The 27,078-nt window shown below is 23.9% G+C and overlaps 1 protein-coding gene across 3 annotated transcripts in view; it reads right to left on the bottom strand.

Annotated features, from left to right (window-relative positions):
• Nucleotides 1-27,078, bottom strand: part of LOC129605744 (E3 ubiquitin-protein ligase RNF19A-like) — a 91,659-nt gene that overhangs the window by 12,901 nt on the left and 51,680 nt on the right. The window contains exon 1 of one of the 3 annotated variants that reach the window (XM_055515661.1): nt 19,081-19,388. The exons of the other annotated variants lie outside the window; for them this stretch is intronic. The gene's annotated coding sequence lies outside the window, so the exon portion shown is untranslated. Of the gene's footprint in view, nt 1-19,080; nt 19,389-27,078 lie in introns of those variants that run through there. 3 annotated transcript variants of the gene reach the window in all.

Genomic DNA, 27,078 nt, shown 5'->3' on the forward strand with positions numbered 1-27,078 from the left:
AGATCTCTCCGAGAATTTTCGTACAAAACCTTATATGATCACATTTGAAAACTTTGACAGGCTAACAGGGCTTAAAAAGGCTTGAAATATTTTATGCAATTTTTGAGCGAACAGGTTTTTTAAATATCTTTAGAAGCCATCGTTAAATTGTTCTAAAAAGCTTGCCAAAGTTTCATGAATATCGAATCAGCCGTAAATAGAAAATAATTTGCACACACATGCTATTGAATAAAAATGCAAATATCCATAAATTTTCTAAAAAAATCAAAAACTTATTCAGTTTTAATTAACTTAACAATTTCTCAAATTTGTCGTCTAAGTTGAATGTACTTAACATAACTTATTTTCATTCTATCATATAAAGATAAACTCAATCATAATGCAATAAAAATTTTTATTATCACAAAAAAATATTTTAAAATTTATGATTATATTCTCTGTCCCCATGAACCGACCGTGTACCGAACTTCAAAGAAATATCTTTGGAATGCAAAATATAAACATAAAACGTCTTGCAAAGTCTTTGCTTTAATCGAGACATTAAGGAAAACTTAATATGCACCACATAATTTTACGCCCCTTTAATAAAAAGAAACCATAATATAAATTGGAAAAAAAATCTCATTCTATGATCTCAGATATCATTAAAGTGGTGATAATTAATTATGAAAAGATAGTTAAAGATAAGAGATCAAAATATGAATGTTAAACACCGACATCTCTTGACATAATTAAAAATTTACACTTTTAATTATTTTTCTTTATAAAAACCAGTTGAGAAAAAAATTTTTTAAACTTTGCTTTTTCATTTAAACACTTTTGAATGGGACAAAACTTTACTCAACTGGGAAATTAAACAGTTATAAAATTTAAAGAACGTAAAAAGAAAATGCGTATAAGAAACATTAAAGTTTCGCATTCAACGCATTCTTCATTTTGGGAGAATTTTTTAAAATCTGAGACATTAAAAATTAAAAACTTTTCCAAAAATAATTTCTTATTTTTCTATTCTAAATCAGGAAAGGAAGAAGGTTCGCTATATTAATTATTCGGAAGAAAGCACTTTTCCTTCAATTGTCCATAGCAATTATAAGGTATAATTAGGAATGCATACTTAGTTTACATAAAAAGGCCTTGATATTATTATATATGTAATATCATTAATTACTTTTATTGAAAACAGAAGGGCAAGAGATCGAGGATCACCAAGCTACGGATATCCACATCAAAAGTGAGCTGGCTCCAGACTCAAAGAAGGAAAAATCTCAAACTGTCGGCAGAATACAGGCGTACCTATGGAAACTTTCCCAAGCGTGTTTCGGCCGAGGAAAACGCCATTGAATTATGCGTACGGTTTAGCCAGGGATATCGGAGACCGAAGATAATTATTGTGTCGGATAAAAGGGCTACATTTGGAGCGCTGAACTCGTTTTCGGTATTCCCCGCGGCAATATGGGGCTGTCCTGAGAAACTCCATAAATTGGGCACGCGTAACCGAGTCACTCTGTGCTGAGTGCCGAGCCATGTGGGCGTAGAAGATCCTTATTCGTGGTCGCAATGCACTGTTACTCCAGTCGTACAAATTTACAATCTACGAGGTTATCAAAGTCTACATGTTCATCAAAGCAGGGGTACGGCTCTCTATGAATTTTCTTACTTCTATACCACGCTTATTGCTTAATTATTATTTTTGAATCCAGATAAAATTAGTTATACTGCGATTAAAACTTTAGTTTTCGGTTGAAAAATTTAATCTATACCGTTAAAGTATAAATTTTCTTTAATTGTACTCGTTCTTAAAGAAATTTTTCATTTTAAAATTTAAGTTTAATTGGTTGCAATTTTAAAGTTTCCAAAATTCCAAAAAGAGATTAAAATAATCGAAAAACTACAATAAATTTAAATTTTGTAATGTTCTTAATAAGCAAGCATTCACATTTTGATTTTAATTGCAGCATTTAAATTTAATAGGACGTTAAGTTCAATATTAAAGTTTCTTTTTTCTATTTCTTCTATCACAGGAAAATATCAAAATCAAAGAAAACGAGAATAAACAAAACAACATTTTACAAAATTCTCAATCGCTTAAATTAGCTACTTACAGAAATAATTTCATAAACACAAAGTAAGTAGATCTACTATATTACATAGACCTAATTTGACAAAACTTTTTAATTAGAGAATTTTTCTATTCAATTTAAAAAATTTTATTTCCAATTATAAAACAATAGATTCTCATTTTCAAAACGAATCTTTGCCTATTCTTTAATTCTATTATATATACAAAAAAAAATATTTTTTATTTTAACCTTATGCCTGAAAAGTTGAACAAAAAAGCCAACATGGAAGAACATAACAAAGAAAATAATTGCAAGGTATTAAAGTGGAATTAAACATTTGTGTAAAAAAGAATTTAACTTTTGTTTTACCAATATTAACGTAACTAAATAGAAATTGTATAGACAAACATAGACACATAAATACAAGTGTGTATATAGTGGTATAAGTATAATAAAATCGCTTAAGTCATTTGCGGTTGGTTGAACGAAGGAAATTTTAAAGAGAAAGTAAGAACAAGACCTGCATCATTGGTTTACAACTCAAAGTTAACTAATCAAAAACAAAAGAAAAAATAATCAAAAATTTTTTTTAAGATAAAAAACTAAAAATTCTTGTAAAGAATAAAGAATTTCAAGAGAAATCTTTGCACTTCTACACCAGGGTTGCCACCAAACGGAAAAAAAGAACTACTAATTTCCTTTTAAAATTTGAAAAAAATTAAAAAAAATCTGGCATTTTCAATTGTTGTAACGAAAACAAGTTTCTTTCTTCAAGAGTGTAGAAGTTTTGTGAGCGGGTCCACGGACGGACGGGCTGCCGAACGAACAGATTGAAACTAATTGAAACGAACGAACAGATTGAAAAAAGTACTGAAAATTAGTTATCTTATGGGAAAATGAATTATTCAAATTAAGGAAACGAGAGATTTGATTTGAAAGAGAATAAATAGGGGGACAGAAAAAACGATGAAGCTGATGAAAAGAATGCATGACCTATAAACAATTATTTTTGTTTTGTAGTTACGTAAAGAAATTTTAGAATTATAATTAAAATTTAAATTACCAAATTGCAAAATTTGAATAAAGTTACCAACATCAAAAATTGCCAAAATGGCAATACTGTTTTCTCTCTTTTTTCCTCTATGTGTCTCGATTCTCAACATAGTAAGTGCATAAACCAAAAAATTTTTAAAAGATTCCATGAGGGTCCAATAATCTTCTATTATCTTAAAGGAAAAGAAAAGGTTCTTGAGAAATGAAATTCTTTTTTTTTTCTTTTTCTACGTTTCTACTTTAAAAATTCCAAAAAAGTTTTTGTAATCAGGAATTTTCTCTTACTTTGTATGTATTTTTCTATTTTTTATTTTCTTTTCCATATTTGCTAAATATTTTTACAAAGGATAAGAATTTTTTTAAACAAAAATAATAAAAAAAAAAATTATTTATTTTGGTTTTCCTTTTCTCAATTTCTGAACTTTATCTTCATTTTTTATATTTTTACAATTTTTGAAAAATAAAAAAAAAAATTGTTTCAATGGCCAGAGATAAATAAATCAATTAGATTCTTGAAATATCGTTCAATTGAAAATAAAAATTAAAAATGAAATATTTGAAAATCAAGAGGAGTAATAAATAATATTTTGCTTCTGTTGTTGTTGTTTTGACAAACTCAAAATTTATTTTAAAAATTAATTTTATTGAAAAATATTTTGTATATATGTATGTAGGTAATTTTATTATGTTTGTTTAAAATACAAAATATTTACAATCATTGGTTTAATAAAGTTCAACTATTTATGCAATTTAAATTTATTAGTATACTTGGACTCCTGCAATTGAATATAAGACTTTAAAATCCCACATGATATGTTAAAGAAAGAACACAGATTTTGAACTTGAACCTTATATAGGTTTGGAGATATCAATAACACATGTATGTACATTTGCTTTTTAAATTTTATTTTTTCACACTTCAATTTAACTTCGAATTTTAACAGTAGGAGATTAACCTACTTTGATTTTAACAATTTTTATTACTTTATTAAATTATCAAAATAATACTCAAGATCAAATATATAACAATCAGAATTACTTTTCCAATTAAAACAATACGTAAGAAAATAGTATGCTTTAATGATATTTTAATTTGATTTATTTATTACAACAACTATTCCAACAAAGCCGGATTCTATCGTTGATTTGTAAACTATAACAACTTCCATAATAAGTTGAGTTGAATCAAGTTCGAAAACAATGTTATAAAACCTTTATGATAAATTTAATTTTGAAAATTTTAGTGAGATTTTATTCCAATGAAATTTATTGCCAATAATTTGAATGATAGTTATAGAATTTGTTCACTTGAACAATACGTAAGTTTTGATATGAGTGCTTATAAGTATTGCTCAATTCTTTTGGTAAAAATAAAAGAAATATAATGCTTCTTTATATGTATAGTTGAAATTAATATTATTATTAAAAATTTATACACGTAGTTACATATAATATATGATTTATGTAGTAATATAGAACACCAGTTATAATGTATAGTATTCAACAACAGGCACCTGAATAGTGAAAAAATCATGAAAGCACTTAAAAGTATTTGAATATATACATTTTAGTATATACTTGAAGTTTCTTTCTTCATTTTAAAATAAATTATTTTAAGAATATTTTAGTACATTATACAATATGATATGTGTATACACTACTTTAAAATTTACGAATGTAAGAATGTTGGTTAAAAAGTTTGCGGCAAAATACATTTGAAATTGCAATGGAAATAAAGTTATATAACTTTTATATAACATTTTTTATAACTTTTATAACATTTTTATAAATTTAATATTTTTTATAATATTTTAATGTTTTCTTAAAAAAATCTAGATTGGGACGATCATTGTGTGTACATCTTTTCACAATAGCGGCTATGCGATACATTTGTGCAATCTGGTGTTATCAAAAGCCGAAAAATGAATAAAAATTCACTTGATTACGATTATACTTATTTCTGAATTGAATTAATTATAAATTTATTTTAAATTGTTATTTTATTTTCAAAATAATTTTCAAAAATAAAATCAGCAAATTATGTTTAATTTCGTGTTATTACCAAATAAATCACTAATAATACACAATGTCACCAATATTATACATGATTCTTTTTTAACAATAATCGAAAGACTAGATTTTTTCCGAAATTTCTCCAACAACCTAAGTACTTATAATTTTAAATATATTTTTTAAAATTACCATTTTAATATTGTAAATTAGTTTAGAACAGAGTTATTCTATGCTTATGAGACTATTATTTTAATTCAAAATAGATGGAAACTGTACGAAACAAATTCACCACATGAGTATTCTTTTAACGAAATATAAAAAAAATTAATTATTTTTTTATGAAAACCCTATGTCAAAGCACCATATGTTGAATAAAATTTATTTATTTAACTTTAATTGTGTTACATTAGAGAATATTTTTTTATGCTACATGAAAAAGAAAACCAAGATACCTTAAAACCTACTTTGAACACAAATTAAATTTAATTAAATATTGCAAAATTTTGTTGAAATTTTCAAAATTAGTTGTGACGTACTTACATAATTCTTATCAACATTTTATCAAGGTTTAAGGCATTTTATACTTAATACTTATTTTAGACCTATTATTTAATACCTATTTAAACGGCTTTCTAAGAAATTATCTTTAAGTCTTTTACTGAAAAATTTGAAAGATTTTCCAAAGAAATTAATTTTTTAAATAATAAGTTTTCTACTTATATAACAATTTGATTCTAGTTGAATTTAAATGATGTAAAATTCTTTAGCTCTTTCAAATGTTACATTTATTAAATGCGATTCTACAATAATATTCGAAAACGGGGAGAAATGAATATTATTAAAAAAATTTTTTTTTGTTTTTTGAAATTTTGAAGCCGTAACATAAGTATACCCAGTTGAAAAATAACAAATTGTTTTCATAATTATTTTCTATATGTACATCTACTTAAGATGAATATTAATATTTAAATTCATAATTTAAATTAAAATTTAAAAAAATACCTACACATTTTCCATCGAAATCATTAAAATATTAAAAATAAATATTCTAAGAATTTTTCCTATGATTAGCAAGAAAATAGAAAGGATTCCTCTTCAAATATTCTAGTTATTGTAAAGCTTCTTATTTCTGATTTATTTTATTTTTTACTTTTTTTATTGTACTTATATGTACAATAAAAACTTAAATATACATTTATTGCATAATATATATTCACACAATTACACACACACGTACAAATTTTTAAATTCTAGTATTCTAATTCTTAAAGTATATACTCTTTAAAATAATAGATAAGAGAATTTTTTCCCTTTAACATTACTCTTATTTTAGCTATACATATACATATTATTATATAAAAGAAAATTTTAATAAACTGAAAATTTTCATTTAAATTTAAATATAAAGTAGCGAACAGAATGGAAAAACCAAAAAAAAATTCCGCTTAAGGGATTTTTCATGAAAATCACAATAAGATTTTATAAGAGTTTATTGAATACTTCGAATAATTCAATCGAATAGATTTTGGTGAAGAATTAGGTATTTTAAGTAAATAAAAAATTATATGTGTATTTATATCTATACATTTAATGAAATATGTATCTGAAAATAAAATTTTCTTTCAAAAAATAAATAGAAAATATCTATCAAATTAATTACGGCAATGAGTAATGAATTTTTTGCACAAAACGTTTAAAATTAAAATATTTTAGCTTTATTTCGATTAATTGTGTCTATACCAAAAAAATAAAAAAAATAATTCGTGGTTAATCGTTTAAAATATTATAATTAATTCAAAATTTCAATTTAAATCAAAAAAAGGTTTTAAGATTTAAAATTATAATTAAATTGTTAATTTCTATTTCAATGAAATATGTAGAAGGAGTGATAAGATTGGATTATGTAAATTGGGAAAAAAACTTCTTATAATATTTTATTATAAGAGAAAATCAGATGGTGCAGAATTAAATATCCACTGTACATGCTAATTTAGAAATTTTCTCATAAATTATTCTAGCAAGGTATTTATTTCTTCCAATCCAATTTTTGAAAATAACATTAGTCTTCTCTAAAATTAATTTCTATATTTCATGATTCTAAGGTCATTATGCATCCCAATCTCTTATTCTCAAATAAATTCATTTATTTTTTCATTTAGATTCCCTTCTTCTCAGATTTGTTAATTTTTCAACCTTCCTTAAAGGAAATTGTTAAATTTTTAATTTTCAATACAAGGCGATTAATATGGCTACCCGATGGTTCGGGGCAATAGAGATGAAAAATATTCTTCTCACATGGAAATGCTCACCGCACGGTTTGCAAAGTTCCTAAAATATTGAATTTCCCTTTTCTTATTAAGGACCGTTTCTTACAGCAATATGATTTGTTTTACAAACACAGTTTCAGAATAATTTCTTGTGATTTAGTACATTATAAAAATATTTTTGGAAAATTATGTTTTTGTTTGACTCAATCCATCTTTTTATCTTGCTAATTAAATTCAATAAAATTTTTTAAGTTTATTTGTTCAATATTTCTCCCAATTGTGTGAAGCCGAATTTGATTTTATGTTAAAGATTCTAGAACAATTTTTTTTTTAACTATTTTCAGTTTTCAAGTTACTATTTGACTTAAATCAATATTATTTAAATGAAATGTGCTACATTACAAACAACCGGTTTGGCCGACTGTACACTTTTGAATTATTGTTTTATAAATATTTTGAGAATATCAAAGTACCTTTTTTTTAAGAATACTGACAGTAAGAATTTTGAAATTAACTCAAAATTTTATGTGAACAATCAGATTATGACATTTTTAAATTTTTAAAATTTCAAATCTATTTGTTCTCCGGCATAATAATTATATGACAAGTAAGGACTTTAAATGTAAAACTACAGAATCATGAAAATAATTTAATCGTATTTTAAAAATTATAAAATTATGAAATAAATTTTAACAATATGACGCTGGCAGATCTTTAAAATATGATTTTCATTTTTCTACAAATTCTGTTTTCTAGAAGATAAAAAAGAAAAATTTTCATTTATTTTGCAAAAGCCTTAAGCATTAAAACAGTTAAATAATAAAATCCTTTTTTTTTAAGATTAAAATAAAACGAAATTTTCCAAATTTTATTTTTTTCATTCAGTTTTATTGTCGTTCTTTTAAAGTAAACACAAACATCTTAACATTTTGAAAAGTTTTAATCCTTTTAATTAACATTTTATATGTATGTATAACAAAACACTGAATTAAATTAAAAATAGAATTTCAAATTTCACATGAATTTGTCATCGCGTATGTCAGAATTTTTTAAAATGTTAAAAATATAAACGTACAGTTCAACGTTTTTTAATTAACAAGAAAGGAAAAGTAAACATGAAGTTTTTTTTTAGAATTTCCATAATGCATTTTTCTTCGAAAATAATTTATAGGATAATTTAATCTTACATACTTACGCGTCATATTATTAATATTTTTGAGAAAAATAATCCGGGTTGATAATGGAATGCAGGAAAATATGAGTTTCTTAAATTTATGTTATTAAATCATCAAAAGTCTAAAAAGTTTAAGAGATATAGTGTAAACACACGTGCTATAATAATCATAATAATCATTTGTTAATTTTTTATTTATTTATATAGCTGCTGGTATAAAATTTTTTAAAATAATAGTCATACTATTGTATGGCATTGGAAAGTATTTTTAATTCAACTTTCATGTTGAAGTCTAGATCAGTAAACTTAGATAAGAAATATTGCAATGTTCAATGAGAAAACTGCAAAAAAAATCCTTTTTGAGCTGAATTTCGGCATTTATTTCATGAAACTGTTTTAAATACCGCGTATAATTTAAAATAAAAGACATTTCATCTTAAAACAGAAAATTACCGCATTATTAAAACTAGCCTCAGAATGGCACACTCTTCGTATAACCATTCAAACGTGGGTAAGCCCAAGATTTCTAATAGAGTTATGAGGTCTGTTTCAAGCAGAAAGAAGTGTGAATACAAAAAATGATTCATTGTCTTCATACTTATACACAATCCAATATATTTTATTTTATTACAAACTTTTCCGATCTGTACAATGTTATAAACACTGTTGTACAACACTCTTGGGCAGTTTCTCAACAAATAAAAAATTATAAAAAAATAAAAAATATAGCCCTTAAGATCTATAATGTAAGCACTTAATATTACAAATTTTTTTAATCAGAATTCAAAATGAATGTAAAAAATGAATTTCCTGATACAATTTAAACAAACTTCAGGTGATTATTATACAAACGAACATAAAATGATAAGATTAATATTACTTTCACCTGATTAAATTTTTCCATCTATCATATGAAATTTTCTTACACACCAGAACAATTAATCATATATCGTGAACAAATTCATCGTATAACCATTCATTCTATATACGTACATCGTGAGATCTAGAAATTTTAATCTACAAGTATACCAAAAAGTCATATCAAACTAAAATAATAAATAACAACACTTCAATATTATGTATTATGTATAATATTATTATATATTTACAAAAGCATGTATAGTTTTACATTAGCAGTTGCAAAAACAGTTTTCTAATCATTAAGAATTTGTATACTAAGCACTTTTAAGTCAAGTGAGGAAGCAAAATATAAAGTAAGTAAAAATTATCAGAAGAAATAAAAAAAAAATTTTTTTGTAAAATTGTCAGCATATTTTTGATCCCATAATTAGATGACAACACACTTTTCATAGACAATAATGATTTTATACCTGAACGAGTACATTTAATACCTTGTTATTAGCAATGCATAACTAATTACATTATTATTATTAAAAATTACTTGCGCAATTTGATAATAATTATTAAAGCAATGAGTTTGAAAGCTTTCATTTTATTTAAAATTTATAATTATTAAAAAATTATAAATTTATTATTTATATTTTGTTGTTTTACATAAAAACTATCTTTTTTCATTACATAAACTTATTTGTGAGAAAAAGTAAAAATTCAAAACACCTACTGAATTTTTTTTGTTATACAGAATTCGCTAATTTTCTTTTGTTTTTTGTGTTTTTTTATTTTTTTGCAAACTACTGCGAAATTTTGCGATCTTGAACTTTTAACTACACTTTTTTAATTTTAAATTTTTTTTTTTAATAGAAATTTATTTTTGTATGTCTCGCCGTTTTTTTTTGCTGTACAAGCTACTTAAAAACATTTTTATTAACAAAATAATAATTAAGAATAATGAATTGTGACAGGTGATTGATTCAAAAAATTTTTGTATTACTTCCAATTCTTTAAGATTTTTACTTTATTTACTCAAAAATTTTTTGCAATTCATTTTTAGAAAAGATTAAATATTGTTCCAGCACAATAGTTTTTTAGTAAGGTAGCTCGCAATTTTTCTTCTTACCATATTCTATTTTTAGCATCAATAATATGCAAAAATATATTTGTATACGTAGCAAGTATACCAATTCCAAAGATATTTTTCATAAATTAAGAGCTATAATAGACACAAATCAGATTACTTATTATTTAAAGCACGTTTAATTATTTAAGAGGAGCGATTTCATTATTTCACATGCCTATAACTTAGCTGTGCCTATATTTGATAAATTGTTGCAGAATAATAGGCTATGTATGTATATATGTATATATATATGATTACATATATAGGTTCTGAACACTCTTATGTTAATTAATATTCATTATGTGAAATTTTCACAATGCAAAAGTACGCATATTCCTAAATTCATTATTAATTCATTTTCGTTTTATCGCTGCAATCTCATTTTATAAATTTATAACCTACAATGCGGTAATAACAAGCAAAATTAAAAATTAATTTATAAAAATGAAAAGAATTTTTTAGATTCTAGTTTAAGTTTCTAAAAGTAATCATACGAGCCCGGTTTCGAAACAAAAAAATTTTAAATAAAATTTCAAGTTTTCAATCAGTATTTAAATTAAAAATTATTAACCTTTGTTTATATAATGCATAGTTTATCTCACAAAACTTAAGTTAGAGCTTGGGAAACAATAAAAATTTTCTACTGGCCATGGAATTTTCAATTGAATTTGATTGAATGACTTTAACTTGAAACGATGAGCAAAATATCTCTAGAAATTACAAAGAAATCGCGAGCTGTAATTATCACCTCCATTGATTTCAAGTCATATTTGCATACTTAACTGAAAGGAAGTTAAAATTACATACCTAGAACTTTCAACAATCAACTTTTAGAATTTTCTCTTTACACATGAAGTATAAAAAACCTCCGATTATCAAATTTTCAAATACAAAGTAAAGAAATTAGATTATATGTATGTATTGAAAATTTTTCAACTCTTACTATCTATTTTAGTTGAAATTAGGATTCAACATTATATTTAGAAATTTAGTTTTAGTTGAATATGAAATTAGGATTCAACATTATAAAATATTTAATTTTAGCTCACCTTACTAAGCACAGTATATGCTTAAAAGTTAGTCATAACCTCAGATTTCCTCTTTTGTTTTGAAAAAAATAATTTATTGTGATGTTTTATTGTTAAAAGTTTTATTTCTTTATATTTATGTGTAGATAATAATATTTGCCTTAATAAAAAAACTAAATTATGATTGCAGTAATTTGCCATATTCAAGAGACGTGAACGTGAGTCAACACACAAAAAAAATACGTAATTACTTTTATATGAAATTTTATAATGAATTGTATTTCAATGAGGTCAAATATAAAAGAATATATAAAATGTTATTTGATAAGTTTATGTAAGTATCTACACATAAGATAAGGAAATAATTTTCCTTATTCGAATTTCAATAGTACTGCAGTTTTATTGCAAGTAATTTGAAAATATTTGCTTTTTTTAAGTTCCATTAAATCTATATTTGAATTACAATTTTAAAACCTTTTCAAAAATCTTACAACTTAATTACGTATACATAGATATAATTGTATGTATGTAAGTACATATGTACATATGAACAATTTTTGAGTACATAGGATTACAATTATTATATAGTAATAAAATGTTCTATTCATAAATTATAATTAATAATGAACAAAAAATAATAATAGTATAAATCCATGATTTTTATTTAATAATTAAAGTTATTAATGCACTATAATGTTATATGTGAAAATTATAAAGAAATAAAAAATATTTACTCAAAGTAAATATTATAAGGTAAGTTACTGAACAAGTTGCTTATTTCTTTATTTGATATAAGTAGCAAAATTGAATTTCAATACGAGTATCAATTGTAAAATTAATAATTTAATTACGATTCTTGAAAATTAAATAAAACAGACATCGCTGCCAGGCAGATATTATCTATAGAAAAGAGAAGTTCATTACTTTACCTCGCCAAAGATGGTTGTGACAAGAAAATTTTGTATGATTAAGTTGTAGAAAACGATCAAAATAAAAATAACAGCGAACTTTTTTAAGATTATTAATCTTTGTTGAAAAATTTTCAGTTTTCTAGTTCAAATCTTATGTTTAAGCAATTACTAATCAAACATGGTAAGTCTAAAATCTTGTATTTGAAAAGAAAATTGCGTACAAGACATTGCTCTAACATCTAAATTTCCGATCGATTAAAAACAAGAATAGAGTATAATGTAAACTTTTTTACCTGACTTTTTCTCTTAATTATCTATAAATTTGAGTTTAGGGCCAGACTCAACGATATTTTGAAAAGTTTTCATGAGTTTTAAAAAATTGCTTTGTGATCTGAAATTGTGTGCTATTGAAAACACTTATTCAACAAACTCAAATTACATTCCGAAAATAAAACTTTCAAATTGATTTCCATTGTCCGAAATATTTTTTTGAAATTTGATCAATAATAAAATACAATGCACGTTTTAAGAACGCAACTTTAAAACGCATGAATATTTCATTAAATACGCTTACCTCATAATAAATTGTTTATACTGTTCGATTCTCAATCAAAATTTGTTTGTGCATGTGTTTACTATTTTTTTTTTTTTTCATTTTATACAAAGAAAATAACGAAATCTTGTTTTAACAAGTAAAAACGTTTCAGTCGGTATGAACCGATTGAATTATACCCTGCACCTTTCATTGTTGTATAGCAATTACTCAAACCTGTGAAACCATTCTATAGAAACTTCACGGATATGTCTGATCTATAACTGAACACACAACTACCAAGTTTCGTGAATCTGACTTTATTATTTTTCCAAATATTTAAAATTAGCTTTTGGAGTTGTATGGCAGGTACCCGAACCTGCCAAGCAATTCCACTAAAACTTCGCTAATATATCTGATCTATAATTGGACACACAACTGCCAAGTTTCATGAATCTAACTTTATTACTTTTCCAAATATTTAAAATAAGCTTTTGGACTTGTATGGGAGCCACTCGAACCTGTCAAGCAATTCCACCAAAACTTCAGAAATATCTTTGACCTATAATTGGACACACAACTGCCAAGTTTCATGAATCTGTCTTTATTACTTTTCCAAATATTTAAAATAAGCTTTTGGACTTGTATGGGAGCCACTCGAACCTGTCAAGCAATTCCACCAAAACTTCAGAAATATCTTTGACCTATAATTGGACACACAACTGCCAAGTTTCATTAATCTGACTTTATTATTTTTCTAGCTATTTAAGTTTTGCCTTTGGAGTTGTTTGGCAGCCACCCGAACCGGTGCAGCTATCCCATTATAATTTTTAGAGCATGTGTAGAATATAATTGGACACATGTATACAAAATTTTACATTTGTACCTTTATTAGTTTTTGAAATAATTAAAATAAACTCTTTGAGTTGTATGGCAGCTACCCGAACCCGTTGTCCGAATTGGTCCAATAACAATAGGGTTCGTCCTTGGCACAAAAGAAGCAACTTGTGAAAGTTTGGTGTCGATTGCATTATTCGTTTTTGAGTTATCGTGCGATCGGACGGACGGACGGACGGACGGACGGACGGACGGACGGACGGACGGACGGACGGACGGACGGACGGACGGACGGACGGACGGACATGTCTAAATCAACGCAGAATTTTACGCTGAGCAAGAATATATATATATGTCCATACCCCAGATGACTCCTTCAAGTAGTTACAAACTCCATACCAAAGTTAATATACCCTTCACGAAGTGCAGGGTATAATAAAAAAATCACCTTATTTAAGAGCAGAAGAATTAACGAATTTGTAGCAAATACAGAATGTTACAAAACAAACACACATGTGAGTAAATTTACATTGAACATTATAGGTACGTGTGTTTGTATGTACAAGTTTTTAATTTTTAACTTTATAGAAGAGCAACATTTTGACAACGATCAAGACTTTTGCAATATCTATATTTAGAAAAAGGTCACCAAACGAAAATAAAAGAAAAAATTGTTTTTCAAAATAAACAAAAAAAAATTTCTATAGAACTTTTTATTGATATTTTTCTATGAGTTCAATGAGATTTTCATGTAATAATCTGATTTCTTTTAAAGATATTTTTAAATGTAAAATAAAGAGAGAATAGTTGAGGTAAAGAATTTTTTTAAATTTAAATAAATAGAAAATTTCCTGTTATTTAAAAAAAAAAATTAAATCAAAATAATTTATCAAATTTTTATTTTATTTTTTTTTCGAACGCTGTCGAAATTGAACATGTTTTTCAAGAAATTAATTTTTGATTTATAACGCTGAACAATATAATTAGCTATTGTTATAGAAATAAATTTTTTTAAGAGTATTTGTAAAAATTTCCAGTTTTAATTTGAATAAAAATTAATGCTTAGATTCCAATAACAATAAAATAATTTCTTTTTGTATTGTGAATAAAATACAGTCGTTTGTGAATGAAAAATAGCACATTTTTTCTCGAAGAATCTAAGCATCTAAGTCAAAAACTAATTTAGTTCTATAAACCGAAACATCAATTATATTATTAAGCGAATTTTTCTTATTACCAATTTATGTAGCATATATTTAGGAGGAAATTTGAAGCAGCAATATAAAAACGAGTTGTAAAAGCAGGCGATGGTTGTTTTTGCCTTTAATAGAAAATCAACGATGTTTGTAAAGTTTCGAAGATAAAATTTATTAAAAATTAATTATTTTTCAAATTTTGTGGGTTCATAACTCAGAAGGGGATAGAATATGAAAGAAATATTATTTTAATGTATTAAATTATTTATATTAATTTAAACAAATTGTTAACAAAATGCTGTGTATAGAAGAAAAACTGCTTCTGAAAAATCGAAATACCGAGTTAAGATCACAGTTAATTTGACTTTTATTTTCTTCATTTGTGGTTGCCTAATTCTAAAATAAAATTTGTTTTATTCGCAACAGCCTTCCAAAAAATTGCGTTTTCATTACTTTAAACGTCTAAAGCATGAAGAGAAAAGGGAACAGGTAAAAATTTAATTTAAGAAAAATAATTGTTCTTATTTGAAAATTTAAAATTTGCTATTATAAATGAATTTTGAAGTTTTGTGAATGAACAGTAAGACGGACGGACATGTACTAAAGGTATAACATATGTTGAACGTATAATGTGCTAAAAACAAAAAAAAAATTTTTTTTGTTTATTTGTGCACTTCTGTGCGCTTTAAACCAAATTGTTCGAAACAAAGATATTTTTATATACACATAGCTTTAAATACGTCATTTCAAACCGTTTGGAATTTAATACGTACATATTGTGTAAATACTAAATTCTTGCACAATTGTGGGTTCCTTACATCAAAATATGTAGAATTTTAAGTGTAAAATAATTACCCACATTTTTTTTATGGTAATGCTTTTTTTCTTATAAATATTAATGAAGATGTAATTAGACTTTAAAAATGAAAGTTTCGAAAGTATTGACAGAGCAACTTTATTATTGTATGTGTAAAATCGAGGGCTTTGTGTATAACAAAGAACATTTTGATTGACTTTTTTATTTCATTTAATTCTTTATGTTCTCAGTCAATTCTTAATAAAAATAATAATATCTTTCGATAAATTCTAATTAAAAAGATGGTTTTAAAACCGGTTTTTTTTTTAATATTTTAAAAGAATTAAGGATTTAAAAACCCAAATTTATTCAAAATCAATTAAAAATTTGACGTTGTTTTCTAAAGAATTTTATTTGAATAAAATAAATTTTTTTTTTGCCCAATTTTTTTAATTTGAATTGATTTTTATTACTTAGAATTTATTGATATTAAATTTTACTATGTAATTAACTTTTCATCGAAAATAACATGAATTTTATTTTTAAAGGTAATTGAAGAGGTTAAAAAATAAATCAGTTAAATAACATTTTGATTAATTAGAAAAAGAAGGAATTTTGCAGCCTGATTTTTATAAGTTTGCCTTTTTATGTTTTAGAAATTCTTTCCTTTTAATCTCCTCAAAAAAGCAAGTATTGGAAAATGGGTTTTGTAACGATTTGATTGAAAATTTTTTAACATGTTTTTAGAAATAGCAATTTTGAATAAACACCAATATCAAAATAGTCAAATATTATTGCTTTCCTCAATCAAGTTTTAATAAAAAAATTTATTGAAAGGTTGTTATTTTTGACAAATTAAAGTTTTATGATTCTAACAAGAAGTCCTTTGGTTTCAGAAAATTAATAAAGCGCTATGTTGCGTGCGTTAAATTTATATAGATAACAAATAATAATTTCATTGTTACATGTTTTGTCAAAGCCTTATTTTCTTCACAACAAAAAATTTATAGTTATGTCATTATTTCTAGAATCACATAAGTAAATGTAATAAAATAATTAAATTTAACGGAGACACGCCATATGAATGACAAAAATTTTAAATAATGCAAATATAATAAATTGACATTTTAAAATCTAATGTCTTAATAATTGTACCTAATTCTTTTTCAATCATAATGATATTAAATTGCATGATGAATCTATTTTAAATTGTATATTACTTTAAAAATATCAAAGGTAAGTATAGCATGCAATGAAATTTTCGAACACATTATTAACTTTTATACGGTTGTATGCCGGCTATCATGTATTTTTTGTTTCAATACAAAAATAATAAGAAATAATAAGCTACAATTTATATTATAGTTCCTAAGCGAAATATAGCGTCAAAGAATTCGGAACTATGCAAATAAACATTGAAGCCTTATATATAGTGTATTGTTTGTTGAACAAAACTAACAGGCATCGCAACTTAATGATCGATTCAGATACTTATGTTCTTTTCATGACTCACTTTCCCATTGCAGTTTTTTTTTCATTTTAGCTTCTAAATAAAAATAAATTTATTTATTTACATAAAATACTTATTGGTTTTGTAATTTTGAACAAGAGTTTTAATGACTTTCGTCTTCTATAATGTAAAAACTGCATCAATTTAGGTGAAGTATCCCTTTCCATATTGTTCCCGTAGAAATATTAACAAAAATTAAAGTACAACTGTGACAATTGAAGTTTCAAATTTGTGATGCGACTCATTGTTATATTCTAGGAAAATAAAAGCCTTCAATCATTTAATATAATAATTATAGACTTTATTTTATTCGAATCCAGTTGGTAACAAATATACCGAGTTTATGAGTAAATAATAATTCAGTAGATTCAGTATTTGTTTTTGCTTAAAATATAAAAAATAAAATTAAAATTTTCATTTAAAATTATAACAACTTCGATTTATACATACATATTATATATATGTACATATGGTTAATAATTATCTACATATTAATAAAAATTTTTAGAAAAATAAAACACATAAAATTTAAGAATTAATTTCAGCTATTGTTTACTTCAAAGTCAGCTCTTTTCGACATTTTTTATTTAGGTAAACGAAATATTTTACAAATTTGAACAGAAAAATATGTACTTGTTTGTACAATTCGTCGATATATTAAATATATTATAATGAGTATGTGTGTTTGTTGTACAAAATTAATTTATTCAATTTGTTTTTTTTTTTGTTATTTCATTATAAACATCAAATTAGTACGCGCTATAATTAGAAATTTTGCAAAAAAAAATAGAGGCCAATTAATTTTCTTGTCGAAAAATGTGTACAAAACAAAAAATTTTAGTAGTTATAATATTCAATAATATAAAAGATGACTCAACATTAAAATTAATTGTAAAAAGTCTGGGTATTTATAAATATTTGCATACTTTTTTTTTGCCGTAAACCTCGCTTGATAGTAATATGAAATATATGTAGACAAATAAGGTCTTCGATGTGTTATAACTTACCTATGTAAATTATGAACAGTCATAAATCATGTAAATGAGTCAATCAACTATACTTTCCTAGAAATTCTTTTTCTTTCACGTTTTATTGGCCAAACCATTAGAGATAGAGAAAAGTATTTTATAGGTAACCTTTGAGCTCTTATTATTGATTAAGGCGCATCGAAAAAAAAAAAACAAAAATTAGAAGAAAAAAAAACACAAATTTTGGAGAAACTTCGAATTAAAGCAAAAAAAATTTCAAAAAATAAAACAAAAAATCTTAATTTCCCGAGTTTTATGTCGAAAACTATGGCTCAAATCAAATTTATTGAAGACCAAAACTAAAGAGCAATCAATCTTCTAAAAAACATCCTACCGATGGTTAGTCTAGGTCGCATAGTTCCGTATAACAGGCTGTAGCTCGGAAACGAAAATAGTTGCACTCTTCTTCCCCACTAATACAATTTTTTGCTGGAAATTGATCATCCCTGAATTTATTTGCCAGCTATATGTATAAATATAATTTATAATAACTTTAAATGAAAACAATGTAAACTATCAAAACACTACCTATATGAACGATCGTAATTCACTCCGTAACTTACAAATAATTTCTCAATTTCCAATGTGCAAATGAATACTATAATATTCCTGTCTAATTATATTAAAAAACTGTGTATATGAAAAAAATTACATGAATGTATTTATTTTTTGTAATGTAAAAGGTATGAAAACTTACGTTGATCTAAAGTGTCATATTTACTTCTTGGTAAAATTTTGTTAATTGTATTGCAGAAAATATACTTTTAAATATTTTCCAAATATTTGCAAAATTTTTCTTAAATTTTCTTTTTCATAACAAATTTTTTTTTTCTTCAAATAAAATTTTCTCTCAAATTTTTTACTTTTATAAATTTCTTTAAATTTTTTTAAAAAATTTCCACTTAATATTACATAATTTGTAGATAGAAAGATTTTTATCAACAAAATAATAAGGTGAAAATTTTATATTTGTAAAATGTACAAACATAAATGGAAAAATAACAACGAAAAGCACTTTTTAAACACAATTCACAAATTAAAATTAAAAGTTCATTTCATTCTCGGATCTTCAGTCAAAAAAATTATTTTTAGCAGAAACGAATGAACTTTTTATAAAAAGCCCCGCTATTTATAATTATTTATGGTCCCAATAAGAAAACTTTTTTATTTTTATTTGTCAATAATATAATCAAGACAATTTATTCTTAAAATTTGACAAAAATATTTTATAGATGCGTGTACATTCAAATTTCTACATAAAACCTTAAGGTGTTTGTGTATTTGTTTGTATGTATGAATTAATATTATTGAATAATTTTTTTTTTATATGTTCACTTCTTTATTAAAAATTTTTATTATTTATTTTCTTTTTTAATTTTTTTAATTTTTTCGTTTTTTGGTTGCTTATTTATTAGTTGTTCCATTTAACTTTCTTAACTCATATGTCGCGACATACATATATTCAAAAAATTTTATCGGGCAGATTTTTTAAGCTTTTCAAATTTTTTTTTTATATTTTTTTTCCATTTTTGTCAAGTTCATTATAAGCTACTCGATTACCGCACATTTGAACGTTTTATTAGCGACTAAATAAGATTTTTTTTTTCTTCTAAATGAAATAGATAGAAATCTGGGAAATCGTAATCACAATTTTTTTTTTTTTAAGATTTAGAATCTCATATAAATTTAGTATTTTCATATCAATAAAATAAAATATATATATGTTAACAAATGTGCGTTTGTATGTATTATAATAAATATGTAATACATACAAATATATAGATATAAATAAATATAACTATATATGTATGGGATGTACCTATCTGATATTTAGAATTTTCACTATTTAAATTGAAAAACAGTGTAGTTTTGAGTAAAATATATTAGAGTAGAATTAAAGAATTTAATTCAAAATTGTACTAAGCTTAAATTAAGAATTAAAAAATTTATGAATATATTACAAAATGCTACATATTCAACTCGGTTCCACTCTTGTATAATAAGAAAAATTAATTTGTTTTCATGCAAAATCAAGTTATACAAATTTCTCTATTAAAACAAGTCGATCAAATATTTTAAACAAAATTAATGAGTTATGCCAAATTCAATTTAATCTGTTATACATCATAGAGTCTTATCTGTTATACTCTCTTAGAGTCTACAGTGTAGATTGGTTCCAGCCATTTTCAAACATTCCAACAATTTAATTGTCATTAATGCATTTAAGTGGAAAAGTCTGATTTCGATTTTTTCAAGAAAATATTATAGTGGCTAAAGAATAGTTAAAGTACTTAAGTATTGTATAACAATTTTTTTGACAATTTACAATTTATAAAAGTTTTAAAATGAAAATTTCATAGAATAGCAAAAAATCAATACAATTTATTTACAGAGAATAGCAAACAAAATATAATAAGATCTACTCAACTTTAAATTGAAAATATATGATCTACTCAAATTTAAACTACTCTTCTATATTTATACCTAAACGGTAATACTTATATCTGTGTACATTTTTTATATACCCATCATTAAGTTTTGTACATAAAGAGATACATAATAAATAATAATAATGATAATATGTAAGTACTAAACAGTGTTAATTTACCAAAATATAAAAAGCTTAGTGTAAATAAAAAAAAAATACTATATAAAAAAAAAGAGAAAATGTAGTAGCGGGAAAAGCTTTTTAAAATTCTTCTTTGTTTAGAGAACAAAATAAACTTTACAGTTACTTTCTTGCTTATCAAAACAAATAAAATTCATTATAAATTTTGTAAGTTTATTATAGAAGATCATTGTTACAACATTATGAACGATCGCAATCATTTATAGACAAAAAGCTTTATTTATTTTATAAAAAATTTAAAAATGTCGGGAGTGAATACGCAAACTTCAGAGTACATGCACTAAAAATTTGGGGTTTCATTGAAATATTTTCAGCATTCAACCTAAAAAATGAATACAAAAGTCAATTAAATTTTGATAATTTTGTTGCGCATACACATTCATCTTCAAATAATGCTGAACGCAGCGAAAACTGAATAAACCCAATTACCATAAAACTCTCCAGGTAATTAAAATAATCTATAATAACCTCAACTCTTCTCTACGCAATTTAAATTTTATAAAAAGAATTCAAATTGTATTCCATAACACCATTATTATTAATTTAATTATAATTCGCTTGGTATGGTAAACAAACTCTTTCATCTTCAGAAATAAATTGGTACATAAATTTATTGAAAAACAGATGAAAATTAGGAAATAATTTTCTCGTTACATACCTACGTGTTTACATCATAAATTTTATCTAATAGAAGCAAATTATCGTTAATCTTCTTCAAATATTTTTCTATTTATTGTACATACATAGCATGTACATATTGTGAAACAGAACAGCGCTTATATACAAGCATACATGCATACATATTATATTAAATAAATATCATACCTCATTTAATGCAAAAAAAAAACATAATTTTTATCTGGAATTTAGAAATCGCCTATAATATAATATATTATATACATACATTATGTTTAAGTTTGTTGATTTGATAAAAAAAAAATTCATGAGAATTTTTTAAAGAATATAATAAACAGTTTGAATTATTAATAACATGTAGGGAATAATGATATTTATGAAGAAGGTAATTGGTAAAATGTAAAATTCAAAAAAAGAAAAATAATAACATGTATTGCGATATACACAATATACACATATATTATTATAAACTTATACCGACAGTATTCTTCATGAACTTTCTGTCACTAGCAACACTATACATACTGCAAAATTTGATTTAAAGTTGATTTTGTTTTCCCTTGAAATGAAGAAAATAACTCTTATTAACTCTTGCACTAATATCTCAGGGTAAGAAAATTTCAGTTGTTACAAAATTTTGATATTATACCTAACAAATTTGCTTCTAAAATTTTTAAAAATGAAAATTGAAATTAATATTACATTTGATTAAATTAGCATACTTTTAGGCGGCGTATGAATTTTTCTTTTTATCAGATGAGAATTATACTACATACTATAAACTATTAAAATAAAGCATAAATATATAATTGTTTAAAAATGCTTAACTTTATAAGATTCAAGGAATAAGAAAGAAACATAAAATTGTTACTACCAATTTAAAAACAAATTAGCTTCATAATAATTCCTTTTTATTAATAATATAGCTAGCTGGAAATAATAAAAATAAAAAAATATTAATCCAAGCATAAATTACATAAGTATAAATTTAATTTTATTAAATGAATATTACATAAAAAGAATTTTGTATATAATTATGACATTTTATTTTTCAACAATCAACCATATATTGGGAACATTATAAATACCTTAACTACTGCTGAGTTGAGGCGGTCTTTTATTTCCTAATTTACTTTTTATGTTTTCTCCCAAAAATATTTTATATTCAACTGTATACATTCTTCCATAATAATATTTTATATATTATGTTTCCTGTTCATCTGTATGATTTTGCAAAATATACCTACATATACATACATATTTAATATAACAGTAATAGTAAACCTTTTTTAAGATAATCAAAAAAATGTTTAATTTTACAAAAATTATGAAGTTTCATATTATATAACGAAGTCAAGAAGTGCTAATATTTTTGAGAATTAGATTGCACAAGTTTTCTGGTAATTTTGTGTAAATAACTGTGCGCTTAATCAATTCAATTATGCGTTTAACCAAAAGTTCATTGTATATTGTGGTTCAATTGAAAGCATTTTATATATTCATTTGATATCAGAAAACAAAAACATATTAAAAGCAATGTATGTATATATGTGAATAGAGCATTTTTGTACAAATCCTAAGAAAAATTCAAAATTTTCAATTGAAATTCTATTATTAATTTTTATTTTATAATATAAGATTAAATTTCTCTCTCAATAAAAGAAAATCAAAATTCTTCTTCTTCTCCTTCAAATCTCACAACAAAAATCAAAAATTTTTATTTAATTCATAAGAAGTTAATAGAAACGAGTAATCGGAAAATATGAAATAGTCGAGTTATTGACACGTGATAACACCATTTCACATTTTATACATTAGCATGGAACAGCTGCATTACTATTTCATAAATACAATAACTTTATATATATATATATATATATATATGTAAAATTGAACGAATAAATGGTATGTGATTAAAATTTCATCCTGATCAACTACGATTCCATGGTCCACATGGATATGCGAATATTTTAAATAATATGAAATTTTATGGTTTTCTATCACTGCTTAATTTATGTTATACACTTGAGAAAAGAATTTTATTAACGCCAGAGCATAGTTAAATTGAACATATAAAGTATAAATGTTTCAAATTATTGAGGGTTGTTAGAATTTTATATGTACATATATATTTTTTTTAATTTTTTATTTTTTTATTTTTGTATATGAAAAATATTTTTTAATGGTTTTCATACAAGTACATATATATATGTATGTAATTATTTTTAATATTCACATACATTTATATCTATAAAAATTATTTCATTTACATATGTACACAATTCCATAAAATCCTTTACAAATTTTACATCATTACCGTTATAAATCACTAAAAAGGAAATTCAACCTTTAAAATTCATTACATGTTCACAAAATATCTATACAGTAAAAATTTATATGAGTACGTATATAGACTTATGTATATATACATATATATTTAAATGAAGTAGTATGTAATTATATGATACTGTTATAATTTTAGAGTGCTGTTTTATTTTATCATTTTATTTAAAAAAAAAAAATTTTTAACAAAAATCCGTAAAAATTTCGATTTTATTTTTGTACTCATAATGACGTAGTACATATCTATATACACTTTTACAAAATCCTGTCAGGATTTAGCATTCATTCACTCATTTTTTATATTACATATACATAAACACACATACGTTATGCAAGCGTATATACATACTTCTATATTACATAAATCATTGCGTATTTAGTATTTCAAATAAAGTGTATATAGATACACACGTTTTTATATTGAATTCATTGAAATATCCTTTTTTACATATTGTTCTCTATACCTATAACATATATGTATGCATGCATGAATGTCTGTAAGTATGTGATATATATCAATGTATGACACATGTGGAGAAAAATAAAGAAAAAAAAATTTTTTTTTCCTTTGTAAATTACCGGAAATCTTTTCATCAATCAAAGATAATTCTATATACATTTATTTCGAAGCTTTTGTTTTAAGTTGAGACTGTCATCTGTCAAGAGACTTTAAAGGGAAAATCACGTAATTTAATTCAAATTAATTTAAAAACGGATGAAAATAAATATTAAATCATTTATGTTTTGTTTTAGTTGTTTTCTAACATTAAGAATACCATCATATGAAATCAAAATTAATGGACAAAATTTTATTCCTAAAATTCCTAATTTTATTTTTGGAATTTATTATGTATTTTAATTAGAAATTCTTAAAATTCGTTCTTAAAATAGGATTCAGTCGCAATTAATGACAGATTTATAGTGTATTAGAATTTATATTATATATGTATATATATAATATAAAATCATGTATGTCTAAATACTGCAGATAATGTGGTTCATTTATGGCTTATTTTTGTAAGTGCTTTGGGATTACAATAATTAATATAAAATTCTTTTGTTTTTTCCAGAAAAAATAATTAAATGGCATTATGACCAAATTCTGAATTCGATACTCGTACATATATTTTTAAGAATCAGAATCTAACAAAATAAAAATAAAGATTCCGATGGAAAATATAAGACTAAAAAAAATTTATATGTAATTAGTTATTTTACAATTTATTTATACAAAAATTAAATTCAATATTTAGCTAAAGAACATTCAGCAAATATGAATTGTTTTGTTTTATCTCATAATTAGTTACGAAATTCCAAAATATTTGCGAATCATTAGGAAACCTTGAAAATTCATGTACATAGAAATTAGACAAAAATTTAAATTGAAACAAAACCTCATACGCAAGAGCAATATAAAAAATTCGGTGAACGCAGAATCGCTCAAATTGTATACTTCTTATTCAAATACAATATTCTGGGGTTAAAAATATAAAATGGGGTTCTAGAAACGGTTCAATTCCTGGGGCCCAAATTTACAGAAAAGTCTACTTCTTCGCTTCCTCAGTAAAAGAAGAAAAAATATAAAACATGTGGAATCTGATGAGATTACAATAACTGCATGACTCTTTATATACACAATTTTGTCTATAAAAGTGTACAAGTACTCAGGTACACTTGTGTTTTTGTTTTCCTAGAAACTCAAAATGCGATGCTATCATCTTCCTAATGTTTTCCCTACTAATCATTTTAGAATAATTTTTGCACATGTGAGTTCTAATTAAATATTTATCTTTAACTATATTTATCATAATTAAATTTGAAATAAATTTATTTTTTCATACGAAATATATAATTATTGATCTTTCGAACCAAACATTGAATGAAATAAAAATATCCGATATAAAATAATATGAAAAATTATTTTTCAACTTATAACATATTTTAATTTATTTTATAAAATTTTCGGAAATTTATAAAGTTAAATAAATATAGGATGAATAAAATTGAATAAACTTTTTTAATAATATAAACAGCAAATACAATAATAATCCTTTTTACCATATATTTTATCCAAATGATTTTTTTGCGAAAATAAAAACCGCAACCAGAATATGTTCATTTATTTTATATTTTATTCGTTATACATAAAGTTTCACTTTAAAGCCAATATATTAAAAATCATTTGTATAACACATGTACGTAAATTTATACAAGATTTCACAATAAATAAATAAACAAATTAAAATTTTTGTATACATGAAGTGTGTATCAATTTACCTCAACAGGAAATTATATGCAGTAACATATTAAGGACCTAATAAAACAATAAATGCTTTATGCTAGTTTAAGTAAAAACCACTACTCACTGATAAAAATTCCAATAAATTTGAATTATACAACAAAAGTATTTTATGTTTTTTTTATTAATTTTAACAAAAATAAATTTAAATAAACACATTCCTATATAATATGTGCTTATTAACGTTATATACCTATACATATGTACAAACACATTTTCGCCGTATTCATTATTATGTACATAAAATTGCGTTATATTATTTTAGGGTAACATACGCGTCGCATATGTCACAACACAGACATTGATTCCGTTATCAAAAATGGACATTTAAAACAATAAAGAGAACTTTGTTTGGAAACCTTATTATTCTCGCACTGAATTTAATTAAGCTTTGTTATATACAAATTTTTAGGTATATATAAATCCTATACCATATGCCATATGGTAAATGAATTTAGAATCAATGCCAAGTACTTACGTAGTTCATAAACTTAATTTCTTAAGTATTTTGAATCAAAATGTGCAACTTTTTAGTTCTATTTAACAATTCGTTAACTGATTATTTTTTTACAAAACAGTTGTCCCTCGATATACGTTGGCGAAATTTTTGTTCCTCGTTCTTAATACACATCCTTTCAGATTTGATATACAGCAATGAGGAAAAACTTTTTTTTATTTTGTAGTACATTAGCACTCAAATCTACAAAGTTGCTACATTACATTTTACTTGCCTTAAAAACTGACATTGGGAACCAAAAACGACGTACATATATTCAGGGATTACTGTA

This window comes from Condylostylus longicornis, unplaced genomic scaffold (genome assembly GCF_029603195.1).
Source record: "Condylostylus longicornis isolate FDR11 unplaced genomic scaffold, ASM2960319v2 ptg000014l, whole genome shotgun sequence".
Lineage (NCBI taxonomy): Eukaryota > Metazoa > Arthropoda > Insecta > Diptera > Dolichopodidae > Condylostylus > Condylostylus longicornis.